Source organism: Papio anubis, chromosome 12, assembly GCF_008728515.1.
Source record: "Papio anubis isolate 15944 chromosome 12, Panubis1.0, whole genome shotgun sequence".
Classification (NCBI taxonomy): domain Eukaryota; kingdom Metazoa; phylum Chordata; class Mammalia; order Primates; family Cercopithecidae; genus Papio; species Papio anubis.
In genome coordinates, this window is record NC_044987.1 from 110496486 (window position 1) to 110513400 (window position 16915).

The window sequence follows — 16915 nt, forward strand, 5'->3', positions numbered from 1 at the left end:
TGTGTTCAAGGCTCTCTTCATGGCAGGAGGGGGCTGGACATTGACGTGACACAGTCTTGGACCTCAAGGCACTTCTGACCTCAGGAGAGAGGACACCAGGACATCATGGGAGCAATTTTCACTCACAAAGGGCAACATGGGGGAGAGGCAGAAGGAGTACAGAGTGAAGTATGATTTATTCTGGCTGTGATGCAGAAAGGAAGGAATGAGGAGAGCAGAGGACAGGTCTGGTTGGGGGAGCAACATCTGAATGCGGCACTAAAGGACAGTGAGGATTTTCAGTGTAATAAGGGACCACATGGTTTGGGAGGCCTTTGGAGAGAATGATCTGTCCTTTTAGATTCTGTTACCAATGATGCAACCAAATTCACAAATGTGCAAGAATGTAGAAGGAATCTTCCAGAGACATAAGGCCAGTATATCATTATCCGTAAAAGGACTAATTCCAAAGAGAAATGGCTGTGTCATTATTGTTACCACTTCTGCATTTACAGTGGTAACAGCATCTAAAAGGACTAATCCTTTCAGCAGATGACTCACTCTCTCCAAAGGTCTCCCAAACAGCATGGTCCCTCATTACACTGAAAATCCCTCACTATCCTTTAATGACCCACTTAGACATTACTTCCTGAACCAGACAAAATTTAAATATTGTTATGTATGATAACCGATGGGCATCCAAGAAGTTGCATTCTGAGAGGTTGTAGCAATCATCTCTGAAGTCCAGGTGTTGTCAAGCTTTCCTTAGCTACAGAAGCACTGCAAGAATTTGTTTGTGTTTGTTTGTTTTGATTACTAAATACAAAATGTGATTTTGCTCTTGTAAATAACTTTGTTCTTGGGGTTATCTAAGAAGCTTCTTCTAAATGGCATGCAGTTAGAGATCTGTCACCTGTACACGTGCATCTTCTCATCTTCTCTGATCAGGGATCCTTCTGATGCCCATCAGCTAGCCAGGAACAGGAGAGTTTTCATTTGCTAGAACTAAATGGGCCTTAGGAATTACAGACCTCCCGAAAAATTGATTTCTCAAGTGAAATATGAGGCATGTAATATCCTGGTTCTAGATCAGTCCTTTACATATCTGTTTTGTAAGCCAGGAGATTAGGACATTGAGCTCCCCAAAAGAGATCCACCTGTTTGCACCGTTCTCTGAGGGCTGGGTAAACAGAGCAAGCCTGCCCCTCACACCACCTCCTTTCTTATTGCTGCCTCTTGCTGCCCCATCTAACTCCACACCTCCTTCTCATTCTACAGAACTCTACCCCTCAACCCCGACCCTCCATTCTGTTCTCAGAGCCTCCTTCCTGGCATTTCTGACCTATGAGTTAACTCAGATATTGCTAACATAGCTCACTTCCTACAGTGTAGGTCATCCCAGAGAAAGCACTTTCTAACACATCTGGTGCCTCTCCAGATGGGGGCACCTGACCCTGCCCTCCTGAAGTCACCATGGGGCTTGTTGGAACAGATTCTTTCCTATCTTATCACCTACTATATTAGTCCTGTGTTCTAGGCCCTTGTCCCAGGGGGACCAATTGCCAACCTAGGGTGACAGCTCATTGCATAAAATGCTATGCATTCTCTGCACCACCCCACAAGCCCTCCACCCACAGGGCTCCATACCCTCCCTATTCACTCCATAACAATGGAACATAAAACCCAGAAGAGATCTCAGAGATCTGTGGCCCACCCAGCTATTTAACCATAGCACTGTGGTAGTGCAATGGTTTAAATCTGCCCTCCAAAACTCATGTTTCAATTTAATTGCCATTGTAATGCTATTTAAAGGTGGAGTCTTTAAAAGATGATTAGATCATAAGGCCTCTGCCCTCATGAATGGAGTAATGCCATTATTTTGGGAGTGGGTTAGTTATCACAGTTGTGGGCTCCTGATAGAAGGATAAATTTTGGCCCCGTCCTCTCTCCACCTCATGTGCTCATTTGCCCTTCGGCCATGTTATGATGCATCAAGGCCCTCAGCAGATACTGGCACCATGCTCTTGGACTTCCCAGCCTCCAGAACTGTGAGAAATAAATTTATTTTCTTTATGAATTACCCAGTCTCTGGTATTCTGTTATAGCAATGTAAAACAGACTAAGACAGGTAGAGATGGAAATTTGCCCAAGGTCATCAACCCAGCTAGAGGTATAGCCAGGTCCAGAACCAGAACTTCAGATGGCCAGTGCAGGACTCCTTGCAGAAGGAGGAGCACGTGGTTTAAAAAAAAAAAATTCAGGATGATTAAGATTAAAACACTGTCTTCACTTCCTTAGCTTGAAATGACACAGGATCCTCTGGGTGCCACTTCACCAGCCAGAGACTTCCACAGCCAGCAGCACCTCTGCTAGAGTTTTGCTCCTGACTGCTGGGCTGGCTCGTCCCACTTGGCCCAGCAGGCTGTGCTCAGCTCATGCTACCGGCCTGGATCTCACACCCACCATGGGCAAGTTAGGCATGGAGCAGCAAGGGGTGTGTGAGCAAGTGAGCGAGAGTGGGGTCTGGCCATGGTACACCTGTGCTGGCTGCTGTGGTGGGGCAGGCAGCTCCAGGGGCCAGCACAGGCACAAGCTCTGTGCAAGGCTATGGCTGGACCAGGCATGCCTTAAGTGGCTTCCACCTTGAGCACTGGCATCTGGATGAGGGGAACGCATGGTGCCTGAACACTTAGAGATGGCAGCAACTGCGGAGCCCCAAGTCAGCGTTACAGCATGTCACAGCTCTGGCTCAGGGAGTACCAAGATCTGGGCTCCCAGAAGGGTCACAGTTCTTCTCTCATAATCCGGCAAATGAGAGCATGTCACCACCCAAAACTCGGCAGTCTGGCCAGAAACGTGTTTCAGCTTGGTTATTTTACAGCTTGTTTGATACTGCTGCCCTGCTCCAGCCCACAGCTCCTGGGCTGGCCTGGCCCTGCCCTGACCTGCCCTGCCATGTGGAGCAGCTGCCCAGCGCCAGTAAAGGGCAGGAGGGCTACAATGTTACAGCTCCTTTTGCAGCCGCCATTCCGTGGGTCCTGGGTTTTTGTCCTGTGTCCAGGAAGAATGAAGTTACATGGACAACCAGAGAGTGAGCAAGGCAGAGAAGAGTTTTACTGAGCAATAAAACAGCTCTTAGTGGAGAAGGGGCCAAAAGCAAGTAGCCCCTACCCAGAGGTGGGTAGTCCCATGTGGCTGAGTTCAGGGTTTTTATGGGCTCAGAATGGATGAGTGCATGCTCATTGGTCCAGGGCAGGCCTGGAAAAAGCACCACTTGATTGGCTAAAAGGCATCAAGGAAGTTCTCACTCCAGGTCATGGACTTTACCTGGAACTGGCAGCCCAGTTTTCAGGCTTCAGGCTCGAAGGTCGGGTTTCACTGAGGACCCACCCCTCTCTGCCTTGGAATTTGTCTACCTCCTGTGGCTATCAACACCACTCTCAACTGGCTTTCTCCCCCAATTTCCCATTCACTGAAGATACCATTCTCATGAAAGTCACAAATGCCCTTCATGTTCCCAAGCCCAGTAATTCTGTTTCCTACCTTACTGACATCTGCAGCATTTGACCCAGCAAACCACTTCTTAGAACACTGTCTCCTGGTTCTGCTCTGGCTTCTCCAGGTGTCCTCTTCATTCTCCTGCACGAACAACTATTTTTCTTTTTGTGCCTCCAATATGGCACGGCCCTTGACCTGCTTCTCAGTCAATGTACTCAACCCTGTCTCTCGGAGCTCTTATGAGGCTCAAATATGCTAGTAAGTGCATGGAAATGCTGTAGAGTGATTCTATCAATCAAACCTAAGCCTCACCATCCTCCAATTTTGGATTATTTATGAAGGAAGTCATGCTATTTCTTTGTGCAAGTTCAAGTGCCACTTCCACAGGGAAGCTAAGAGTCTGTATAAGATAGGAAAAAAAAAACAAGTTGATGGTCCTATCCTAAACTTAATGTGTGCAAGTTTCAATGTGTGTTTTTCCTAATCTCACATTCAGCATGTCTCACACTCAACAAAATGTGTGGGGATTTTTCCCACGCTGACCATTTCTCTGGTGGACATCAACTGGCTGTCCTATAATTCAATTCACTTCTGACATTATCTACCCAGAGTTAGCGTCAGATCTCACAGCTCAAGGGCTCAGTCCCACAAAACTGCCCCTACTTCAAATGCCAATCATGAGTCTGGATCACTGGAACTTCTGACCAACTAGCTATAAATAATTTTTTTTAAAAACCCACTCCCTCCTGGGTTTGACTATGCTACAACAGCTCACAGAACTCAGGAAAGCCTTTACTAACGTTCACTTATTCATTATAAAGGATATTATAAAGAATACAGGTAAACAGCCAGATGGAAACATACATAGGGCAAGGCATGTGGGAAGGGACGTGGAGCTTCCATGATCTCTCCAGGCATACCACCTCCATGTGTTCAACAACTCAGGAGTTCTCCAAACTCTATAGTTCAGAGTTTTTAATGGAGGCTTTACCACATAGACATGTTGGATTATTAACTCAATTTCCAACCCCTCTTCCCTTCCCAGAGAATGGGAGTAGGGCTGAATGTTCCAAGCTTCTATCCATGACTTGGTTATTCTAGTGACCAACTCGCATCCAGGAGCACAACAAGAGTCACCCAATAAGAACAAAGGTGCTCCTATCACCTAGGAAATTCCTAGGGATTAGGAGCTCTGTGTCAGGAACCAGAGTCAAAGATCAAATATTAGAACAAAAGATTGTCCTAGCACCCCTATTGCTCAGGAAATTGCAAGAGTTTTAGGAGCTCTGTGCCAGGAGTCAGGGGCAGAGAACACATATATACTATTATTGTAATACAGTTTCCCATAGTCAGAAGCATCCAGGGTAAAGCAGACCTGTGGTGGAGTGAGGTTGGGGTCACAACATGATCCACTACTGTTGACGCCGAGTGCAACCTGGAGGACTGTTTTTTGGTCTTGACTGAAAAAAATTCTGGTTTTTGTATTATGGCTAAAAAAAAACAGAACTGTGCCTTTATGTTTCACAGTAACTAATTCACACTTGCAGCGTTTATAGCTCTTTCCAACCTCCCTAAGAACATTGACACATCACATTGGGAAGGTATGTTTAGTCTTGGAAAGGTGCATTTCAATGTCATGGGTATGTCATGTCAAAGAAAGACACAAGATTCCCAGAGCCCCCAGTCCCAATACCATGCTGTGACCCACACAACCCTGACTTTCCCTTCCCAGGACTCTCTGGCCACAGTGTATAGCATTCATGTTGCTGCACTGGCTGCTGACGGTAATTTCAGTCTTCCGAGGTGCTGACACGATGTCTTCAACAGCTCCTAGCTCTCTGCCAGGCCCGGGATAAGGTATGGCACATAGCAACTACTCACTGAATATTTGCTAGAATAAAAAGTAGTCTCTTACTTCCAGAAGAGAAATCCTTACATATCCATGCCCTCAGTCATTTGGCAATATGAAGTGCCTACTGTGTGTCTGGTGTGGGGCATACAGCAGTGAATAAAACAGATGCAGTTGTTGTGCCCTCCTAGAGATTGCATGCCAGTGTGTGACAGGCAAGCTGCTTGTCACTTAAGTGAAGAAAAGTGAGATGAGGGAAATGAACAGGATGCTTGTGTAGACGTTATTGGGGAGGGGAAAAGTGGGACCTAGTTTTAGACAGGAAGGCCTCTCTAAACAAAGGCATTTAAATTGCAGTCTGGGGGATAAAGGCTTGCTATCCACACCAGAAGTACAGTGAAAACCATTCCATGGGCCGGGCATGGTGGCTCACGCCTGTAATCCTAACACTTCGGGAGGCCAAGGAGGGTGGATTGTTTGAGCCCAGGAGTTCAAAACCAGCCTGGGCAACACGGTGAAACCTCGTCTCTACAAAAAATACGAAAATTAGCCAGGTGTGGTGATGGGTGCGTGTAGTCCTAGCTACTCGGTAGGCTGAGGCGGGAGGATCACCTGAGCCAGGGAGGTCAAGGCTGCGGGAAGCTGTGATTGTGCCACTGCACTCTCGGTAACAGAGTGAGACCCTGTCTCAAAAAATAATTAATAATAAAATAAAATAAGAAAACTGTTCCATGCTCTTGCACTGTGTAATCACATGACAGAGACCACACAGCACACAAAGCCTAAAAACACTTTCTATCTGGCCCTTTACAAAAAAACGTTTTCCAACCCTGGAGACTGATGATCATGATGACGATCAAGTCGCTGTCCTTGGTGTACCAGAATTGTGATGTCCCATGTCACTCGCTCATGGTGGGGATGAAATACCATGAGACCCACATCCCCTCCTGTCCTTGACACTCAGAGGCTCCCCTGGTGAAAGCAGTTAAGATGGACTCTGTACCCACACGATCATGGTTGAGGGAGGTGGTACTCAGGACATAGGTGCTGAACATCTGGACTCGGAAGAGACAGTGGACACAAAGAGGCAGCTTTGGGAACATGGTTTGGAGCTGACCACCCTAGCGCTCATGGATGGATTGGATGGTATAGAGGAAGCTGAGAAAGAGGGGCAAATTGAGGATGAGTTTTCTGGCTCAGGTAACTGGGTCATGGTCCTTTACTGAGATGGAGAAGACTGAAATATAAAAACCAAGATTTTAGTAATATGTCCCTCAAGAACTTTGTGAAAGGAAAATACATCTTGGGACTCCAAAATCACTAAGCCAAGGGAAGAGTCAAGCTGCGAACTGAGTCAGGCAAACCTGCCATCTGTTTTATTCCTAAATAAGATAGCTACAAAGATTAAAAAGCTGGCCAGGTGCGGTGGCTCACGCCTATAATCCCAGCACTTTGGGAGGCTGAGGTGGGCGGATCAAGAGGTCAGGAGATCGAGACCATCCTGGCTAACACAGTGAAACCCCGTTTCTACTAAAAAAAATACAAAAAATTAGCCGGGCGTGGTGGCGGGCACCTGTAGTCCCAGTTACTCGGGAGGCTGAGGCAGGAGAATGGCGTGAACCCAGGAGGTGGAGCTTGCAGTGAGCCGAGATCGCGCCACTGAGCTCCAGCCTGGGTGACAGAATGAGACTCCGTCTCAAAAAAAAAAAAAAAAGCTACATACCTCCCTCACAATTTGCCCACAAGGAAGTTCCTCTTGGACAAAGGACAAACAGAACTCAAAGTCATACCTCTGCTTACCTGAGAAAAAAGCACGTCTGATGGCGTCCTCCACCCTATTGTTTCACTAAGCCAGACTAAGGCATAAATGACTATTTCCTCTACTCTAAATTGTGTGTTCAGTTAAAGGCTAATCAGAGACTCAGAAGAATGCAACCATTTGGCCTGGCGCGGTGGCTCACGCCTGTAATCCCAGCACTTTGGGAGGCCAAGGCAAGTAGATCACAAGGTCAGGAGTTCAAGAACAGTCTGGCCAACATGGTAAAATCCTGTCTCTACTGAAAATACAAAAATTAGCTGGGCATGGCGGTGTGTGCCTGTAGTCCCAGCTACTCAGGAGGCTGAGAGGCAGGAGAATTGCTTGAACCCGGGAGGCGGAGATTGCAGTGAGCAGAGATCATGCCACTGCACTCCAGCCTGAGCGACAGAACAAGACTCCATCTTGAAAGAAAAAAAAAAAAAGAATACAACCATTTGTCTCTTATCTACCTACGACCTGGAAGCCCCTGCCTCGAGTCGTCCTGCCTTTCAGGACCAAACCAATGTATGGCTCGCATGTATTGATTGATGTCTCCTGTACCCCTAAAATGAATAAAACCAAGCTGTGCCCTGACCACCTTGGGCATATGTCCTCAAGACCTTACCCTCAGAGGCTGTGTCATAGGTGTGCCCTTAACCTTGGCAAAATAAACTTTCTAAATTGGTTGAGGCCTGTCTCAGATATTTTGGGTTCACAACTTGTAGTAACACAGAATTTCAGAGGTGGCCAGAAACTTAAAGATAACATACTCTAACCTCCATTTAGTGCTTGAGTATCCTCTATAATTTCCCCTGGATTTATAATATTAACATCACCTGGGAGCCTGTTAGACTTGCAAACTCTTTGGCCCCATCCCAGGCTTTCTGAATTAGCAAATCTGGGGACAGGATCCAGCAATCTGTTTCTGAACAAGTCTGCTGGGTGTTTCTGCTGCACACTCTCAGGTTTGAGAACCACTGCTCTGCAGCTTCTTCTCAAATGACTGTTTTTCTCCTTTTGAGTACCTTCTAACATGACAGCGTATGTTCTGACGGTGTTTACAGAGGCATCCCATGCCATCTGCAGACGATTGTACCGAGAGGCTCTTCTTAAGAATGAACTATGTCAAAGCGGAATGAACTATGTCAAGTTTTCATGTGGGAGATTAAAAAAAAGAAAAAAAAGACCTTTAGACCTTTAGACTTGAGGAATCAGAGTATTAGATAAGACTCTGTCTCAGCCCATCCACTTGCTGCCAGTCTCTGGTAGGTTACGTCCCCCATGTTCCCTTTGGTCCACCTTCTTCCCCTTCTCACCCCAGCAAGGCTAGTATCAGGTACACTTTTTATGTCTCATAAAGTTGAATCAACAACTAGGAATCAATAGAAACTGTATAGGTAGAGAGGGCAATAAAGGCAGAAGCAGCAACATTAGACTTCACCCAGGTAAGAGGGCAATAAAATGCCATAAAGGACAACCCAGCGGGCCAGTCCACAGACTGCCGGAAGCATCAGGCAATTGAACACTCCCCACCTCCACTACTGAACGCTGCCTGTGTGCTGGCCACGGGGCTGGTAGTGCTCAATAAATGCCTGTCACATGAACACAGTCTTATGAAAATGGAAGTAATTAACATTTATTGAGTCTTTAATGTCTAACAACTCATTCTGTTCAATGCCCTTTGATAAAAGAAAAACTTCAGCCGAATTAAATTTAAAGGAGTTTAACTGAGCAATGAACAATTCACGAATCAGGTAGCCCCCAGAATCACAGCAGATTCACAGAGACTCCATGAGGGCCTCGTGGTCAGAACAAATTTATAGACAAAAAGGAAACATGATGTACTGGAATTGGAAGTGAGACACAGAAACAGTGAGATTGGTTATAGCTCCGCTTTTGCCTTATTTGAAGGCAGCTTGAATACTCAGTGGTCTATGAATGGTTGAAGTATGGCCACTGGCATTGGCCAATGCTCAGCTATTGTTACTGACGCATACTACTAAGTTAGGTTTTCAATTTTGTCTGACTATTAAGCTAGGTTACAATTCATCCACAAGGACTCAAATATAGAAGTACAGAGTCCTTCTCAGGCCATATTTAGTTTGCTTTAACACCTTTCAGCTGCATGATCTCATTTTGTATTGCAACAATACAGAGTAGCATTATCTATACTTTAGGAAACAGAAATATGAAAAATCTGGGGCTCAGAGAGGTTAAGTAATTTGCCCAAGTCTGCACTGCTAGTAAATGATCGAGCTGGATTTTAATCCGTGTCTCCTCACTCCAAATCCCATGCTCTTTTGCCACTGCAAAATGTATCTCTCACAGTTCTGGAGGCTGGGAAGTCCAAGACCAAAGTACCAGCAGATTTGGTGTCTGGTGAGGGGCTGCTTCCTGGTTCATAGATAGCAGTGCTCTCACTATGTCCTCACATGGCAGAGGGGCCAAGGGAGCTCTCTGGAGTCTCTCTTTTATTATATAAAGCTACTAATCTTATTCATGAACCCCTCACGATCTAATCACCTCCCAAAAAAACCCACCTCCAAATATCATTACATTGAGGACTAGGTGTTAACATACGAATTTTAGGATGACAAAAACGTTTAATCTATAGCACAGAGTACAAAAAGCTTATTGATACAGCTTCAGATTCCACACTGCAAGTAATCTTTCGGGAACTAACACTTGATTTTGGTGTATCAGGGGTTCTCAAGAAGCGGGAAGAAGTGAATTTGGCAATGTCTGGATGTATTTTTTGTTACCACAACTGGAGTTGAGGGAAAGGGAGCTACTGGTATCTAGTGGGTAGAAGCCAAGGATAATGCTGAACATCCTACAGTGCACAGGACAGCCCCTTCATCAAAGAATTGTCTAGCCCAAAGTGGCAATAATGTTGAGGGCTAAGAAAGAAGACTGCCCGTAATTATCTGAAAAGGCTATTAAAATACTCACTTTTCCAACTACCTATCTGATTTTCTTCATATACTTCAACCAAAACAACATACCAAAACAAACAATATATAAGCAGATGAAAAACTCTAGCTCTCTTCCAGTAATCCAAACAGGAAAGAGGTGTACAAACCTGATAAGGTTCAGGTCACACAGCCACAAAATGTGGAGTTCTGGCATTGGTGAAAACAGCAGAAACAGGAAGGTCATGCTCACCTTTCCCCACCACTTCCTCCCTGAAGCAACTCATAAGACCCTAATTCGAAAAGCACCCTCCAGGCCTGGGGCGGTGGCTCATGCCTGTAATCCCAACACTCTGGGAGGCTGAGGCAGGAGGATCACCTGAGGCCAGGAGTTTGAGGCTGCAGTGAGCTATGATTGCACCACCAGACTACAGCCTAGATCACAGATTGGGAGCTCAAAAACAAAAACAAAAAAAAGGTAGAAAAGAAAAGTGCCCTCCCTACACCCAGAGGAAAGGAACATCCTTATCTCTGAATACATGTGGTTACAAAGTTACATTAAACAAATAGGCCTTGCTAATTTCACCCCAGTTTATTACCATTAAGTCATGGTTTTTTGTTTAATCATACGTCACAATTATCCACGTCCTCAACAAACCTAGCATAAAAAGTACACAAGTTTATCTCTTTCTTCAGGTCTTTATTTCCTTATGAAGGCCCTCACGTCAAGCAAAACTTACATTAAATAAATGTGTGTGCTTTTCTCTTGTTAATCTGTCTTTTGTCTTAAGGGCCTTGGCCACAAATGTAGTGATGGGTGAAGAAAAGGTATTGCTCCTCTCCTACGAAACTATGAAACAATACCATTCTTCTCACTCATTTTTTTTATTTTGGAAAATAGAATTTTTTTTATTTAAAAGTATTTATTTATGGTAATATGTAACAAATATTTTTATTTTATAATAGATTAATAAATAATTTTAAGTATCTCCATTTTAATTTCTAATATAGTATAAATATCAACAAATTTAACCCACATAAACAAGTGTTCTTTGAGAGTCCTTAATAACTTTTAAAAATGCAAAGGACTCCTGAGACCAAAGAGTGTGGGTCCTGAGACCAGAGTTTATGCTGTTATTCTCCTCCTCAAAGCCCTGCAAGAGTTCCTAGCAACCACAGAATAAAGTTAAATTCCTAACCATGGCATTCAAGACCCTATTCAGCTGCACTTCAGACCCTCTTCCCACAGCGTCTAAATCCCAGTCATCCAACCTCTCTGTCAATGGCTCCTGCCTTGAACTCACCAAATTCAGTCATCCATTCATTCATTCATCAAACGCCAAGCACCTGCCTCTGCAGGTAAGAACCAGATCCCACCCCTTAGGAGCTCAGAGGCTCATAAGAAAGGATACACACATACACGGATAACAGTGGGGCAAGGATGCAGGACAGGTTCGGACAAAATGCTATAGGAGCCTGTAATTCCAGCACTTTGGGTGGATAATCTGAGGTCAGCCTGGCCGACATGGTGAAACCTGGTGTCTACCAAAAGCACAAAAATGAGTCTGGTGTGGCAGGCACCTGTAATCCCAGCTAACCTGTAATCCCAGCTACCTGGGAGGCTCAGGCAGGAGAATTGTTTGAACCTAGGAGGCGGATGTTGCAGTGAACCGAGACTGTGCCACTGCACTCCAGCCTGGGTGACATGAGGCTGAATGAGGGTGAATGAGGCTCTGTCTCAAAAAAAAAAAAAAAGCCATGGGAGTTTGGAGTAGGATGCTGTCAAGGGACAAAGCACTTATTTTTTTCAAGTGGCTGCAGGTTTCCTTAGGGAATTACTGTTTTCGACTCTTTTGGGGTATGGGAAATGAAGCCCTCCTCCCATCCCAAGGAATGGCCAAGTTGGGGAGGGAAAAACAGAGAATTGTTCTGCACAATATGGCAGGGAGCGTCTGGAGATTCTGAGGGCAGCTCTGCAGGGGCCGGAGGACGAAGCCCTAGGATGGGAAGAAAAGGAAAGTGAGAGGAGGAAGAGGATGGAGCCTAGAAGCATGGAGGAAGTCCAGGGTCCTGGATAAGAAAGGGCCCAGCTAAAGTTCTCTGTGACAGGAACGAGCAAGGGACTAAGATCAGAGACATCCAGCACTTGATTTTTAGTTCATTGCTCTGCTTTGGGGCATTGGCACCTTTCCCAATCCCTAAACTTTAGTAAAATTCTGCTACACAGAACCACTTCGTGTTTGAGTAAAGCTGTAGGAAAATCAAGGAAGAGGGAGTTTTCTAGCGCTGCCGTAACAAAGGACCACAAACTGGGTGCTCTGTTAATGTAACGTATCATCTCCCAGCTCCGGAGACTGGAAGTCTGAGATCAAGGTGTCAGCAGGGTGGGCTCCTTCTGGGGCTGTGGAGGACTCCATTCCTGGCCCCTCTCCAGGCTTCTGGTGGTCCGTGGGCATCTTGGGCACTCCTTGGCCTGCAGATGCATCACCTCAGAGTCTGCCTTCATGTTCATGCAGCCTTCTCCCTGCGTGCAAGTCTGTGCGATATTCCCTTTTTACAAAAACACCAGTCATAATAAATTAGGGCCCCTTTTAACCTCATTACTTTTGCCATGAAACTATCTCGGAATAAACTCACATTCTGAGATACTAGATAAGGGGTTAAGATTTCAGTATATCTTTTTGGAGGTTCCCATTTCAACCCACAGCTGGAGCTGTGTTCCAGGACTGAGTTCATGTGGGGTGGACAAGCAGCTGTAAAAGGGGAGATGTGAGGGGGATCAGGAGTGTATAGGCAACTGAGCAAGGAAATTGACTACGTAAAGCGTAATCTACATGAAAAACTCCTCCAACTTATTGGGAATGGAGCCACTATATATAGAATGGCGGCTTTAGCCAGTTCATGTAAACTAAAGGAAAGGGTGATTCTATAAGGCTGGAAAAAATTGGAGACACACACACACACACACACACACACACACACACACACACATCCCAGGCAGCTCACATTTGGGGCATTTGGGTTTCAAAGATACTTCATTTGACTGGAAAGTTCAGGGAAGGCTTTGTGGAGGAAGAGGCTTCAGGATGAGTGTTGGAGGATGGGATGAATCTGAACATGCTCCCACGCCTCTGGTTCACACTCTTCTGGAATACACTGTGCCTTCTGTGCAGCTTTGATCCAATCCTTCTTTCGATGTCCAATTTGAGTTACATGTCCAGTTCCATGTCCAGCCACTCGGCAAACCTCCCAGGACCAGCCCAGCCCTTTGACACATCTCCCAGCTACGTTATCACTGATGTTCTGACTGAATATTTGTTTGTTCTATCCATGCTTGTACTAGAATTATCCCAACAGGGGTTATATTCTGTCTCGTCAAATCCTTGCAAATTCTAGAGCACCTCTTATCCTAGCATACCACCCAGCGCACACACCAGACACTCAATAAATGCTCACTAATGGCTCATAAGAGAAATCTATTGGCTCATGAAATCTTAATGACCCACTTCTGGATTTCTCACTTTCTCAAAGAGAAAGTTTTGAAGAAGATCCCATGGAATCCTACTTTAGCCAAGGCCATAAATACTCTGAGGGGCAAATAAACTCAACATGAATGCCAGAGAATACACGTATTGACTCCAAATGAAACTGCAAAGAGGACTTTGGAACTTGAAAGAGAAACCTAATTTGAGTTTATTTTCTAGATGATTAACATTAAATAGTGCCAATCCATCAGCTAGCACCGGAATTTCTAGATCAGGCTGCAGAAGCCCACAGAGCCTGAAGAAAGAGCATCCAAAGACTTCCCAGGACCACAAGGTAAGACTTCTGTGAATTCTTCTGCAAGACTGACAGAGCCTGGATAGCACCAGCAGAGACGTGGACCTAGGCAGTCCCTGGGAAATGTCTCTTGGTAATCACAAAGAATCAGGGGTTCAGACATAGAGTAGTGCCTTCCAGCAAGATAGGCGTGCAGCCACCCATCCTTGGAGGTGCTGGGAGTCTGGGAAGTAACTGAAGGGTCACAACAGAGAGCTCCTGTCTCTGCATGGACACAGCAATCTTAAGATAGAAGGCTGGAGACTGTGAGGCCTCTTCTGGCTGTCCTGCTCCCTGAGCCCAGCTGTAGGCATTGTAGGCATACTGTGATTGGGTCTACTTAGGACCTCAGTCTAGAAGTGGTAGAACGGCTTCTGACGGAACCACTCTTTTTGTTTTGTTTTGTTTTGTTTTGTTCTGTCGCTGAGGCTGGAGTGCAGTGACGCGATCTTAGCTCACTGCAAGCTCCACCTCCTGGGTTCACGCCATTCTCCTGCCTCAGCCTCCCTAGTAGTTGGGACTACAGGTGCCCGTCAACACGCCCGGCTAATTTTTTGTATTTTTTAGTAGAGACGGGGTTTCAGTGTGTTAGCCAGGATGGTCTCGATCTCCTGACCTCATGATCTGCCCGCTTCAGTCTCCCAAAGTGCTGGGATTACAGGCGGAACCACTCTCTTTGTTCCTGACGTTTTCCTGACAGGAGGTAGAATCTCAGGGGTCCCAGGAGCATCCCTCACAAGGCCCAGCTGTTTGTGCCAATTGTTGGGTCTACAATTGTATTGTTTTTCATACATCGAAGAAGGAGTCCTGCTCTGGAAAAAAGGAAGAGTGAAATGATTCATTTTTTAATATCATGAAGCAGAGTATAACATTTAGCGCAGTATTCATTATGAAAATTGAAGGCAGGCAGATTCTTGTATTTCAAATCTTAACTTCAGCATTTCCTAGCTGTGTGATTATGGTCAAGGTACTTAACCTCTCTGAGCCTCAGATAGTTTGTCCAAAAAATTGTAATAACAATAATATATTGCCGGGGGGACCGCCTTATATCTATAGGGTTGTGAAGCATCCACATCCAAGGATGCTGTAGTTATTATTCTAAACCACCCTCCTGGGAAACCTGTTATTCTTCAAGAAAGCAAGGAATGCCAAGGTCTAAGGCAGACGTGGCTCACACTGCCTGCACGGCCTCCATTCATGCAGCTGAACATTCCACCGTCCCTTTGTCACTGGTAGAACATTTCTTCTGGGAAATGAAAACATAGTGAAATGTAAATAGCAGTCAGAAAAAGGTAAATTTGAGTCTCAGATCTATTCCTGTGGGTTGCATAATTGTAGGGAAGTTATTCCACTTTCAGAGCCTTGGTCTCCCTACTTTGCAAAGAGGCAGGTCAGATCAAAAGGAGTGAGAAGACAAGGGTTGAGTGCCTTAGCCGTCAGGTGACAGACCAGTGACAGTTATTTTTCCTGTGGAAGAGTAGCATGGAAAGGGGCCTCAGAGATCAACTAGATTTTAAAATAAGGAAAAAGCTAGGAATTTCCTGAAGCTTTATATAACCAATATTTTGAACTGCTGGGATCCAAGGAAAGAGAAGTGAAACCACAAAGGAGAAGTGTACGGCATTTCTGCGTGGAAGTGGTTCTCAAACTTCAGCAGCGTGAGAATCACCTGGAGGGTGTGTTGAAACACAGATGGCTGATCCTTGCCCCTGGACTTTCTAGTAGTTCTGGGGAGGGGACCAAGAATTTGACTTTCCAACAAGTTCCCAGTGATACTGACACTGCTAGTCCAGAGACCATACTTTGAGATCCACTGCTATTAATACTAAATCAAAATAGTTTGGGGTCAATTAGGAAAAATATTCAAAACAGTAGCCCTTCTCCTTTTTAAGATTGAGGTAACACTTTTATTATATTTCATTTTATTTTAATTTTACTCTAAGTTCTGGGATACATGTGCAGAATGTGCAGGTTTGTTACATAGGTGTACATGTGCCATGGTGTTTGGCTGCATCTATCAACCCATCATCTAGGTTTTAAGCCCCACATGCATTAGGTATTTGTCCTAATGCTCTCCCTCCCCTTGCTCCCCACCCTCTGACAGGCCCCAGTGTGTAATGTTCCCCTCCCTGTGTCCTTGTGTTCTCATTGTTTTACTCCCGCTTATGTTTGGTTTTCTGTTCCTGTGTTAGTTTGCTGAGAATGATGGTTTCCAGCTACAACCACGTCCCTGCAAAGGACGTGAACTCATTCTTTTTTATGGCTGCAATATGGTGTTCTATGGTGTACATGTGCCACGTTTTCTTTATCCAGTCTATTGTTGAGGGGCCTTTGGGTTGGTTCCAAGACTTTGCTAAACAATGGCCCTTCTCATGGGTGGTCTCTACCTTTCAACAGAGAGCAAATGTTAACTGTTCCCTCTGTGCCAGGTTCCATGCTGGCAGTTTTCTCAATCTTCAAAACACCCTTTGGAGAAGGTGCCATTATTATGCACCTTTTATAGATAAGAAACTGAGAACATATGCAACTTGCTCAAGGTCGTACAACTAATAAATGAAGGAACTGAGAAGTGGACTTAGGGCTCTCTGAGGTCTTAACCCTGATACTGTCTTGCTTTTGAGTTTATTTTACAGATGATTAATCTTAAATAATGCCAATTCATCAGCTAGCACCAAACTCAAGATGACCACTGACAATTTGGAGTGTTTCTCTCATACAGGATGCAGTTGGGACAGGGGGATCAATTTATGCTTGTGATCTAGAGAGGACAGAAAGCCTCCTGAGAACACACTTCTGGGGTCCTGCACACCTTATTTTGTGCCATAGGATTTGGTGTCTTGCCAGGAAGGAGTGTATAACTTAGGTAAAGGGATAAGCCCACCAGCCACAACAGTTAACAAGTAAAGTACACGAGTAACCTTATCTCTCATCTGAATGGGATATCTTTCCATCTAATAATATCTATAATGTTCTGAAGGCTACGTGCCCACCTCCTCCCATTGCACACTTGCTCACCAGCATAAAAAGAATTAAGCAATGCTCTAAGTCCAGCGTATCAGT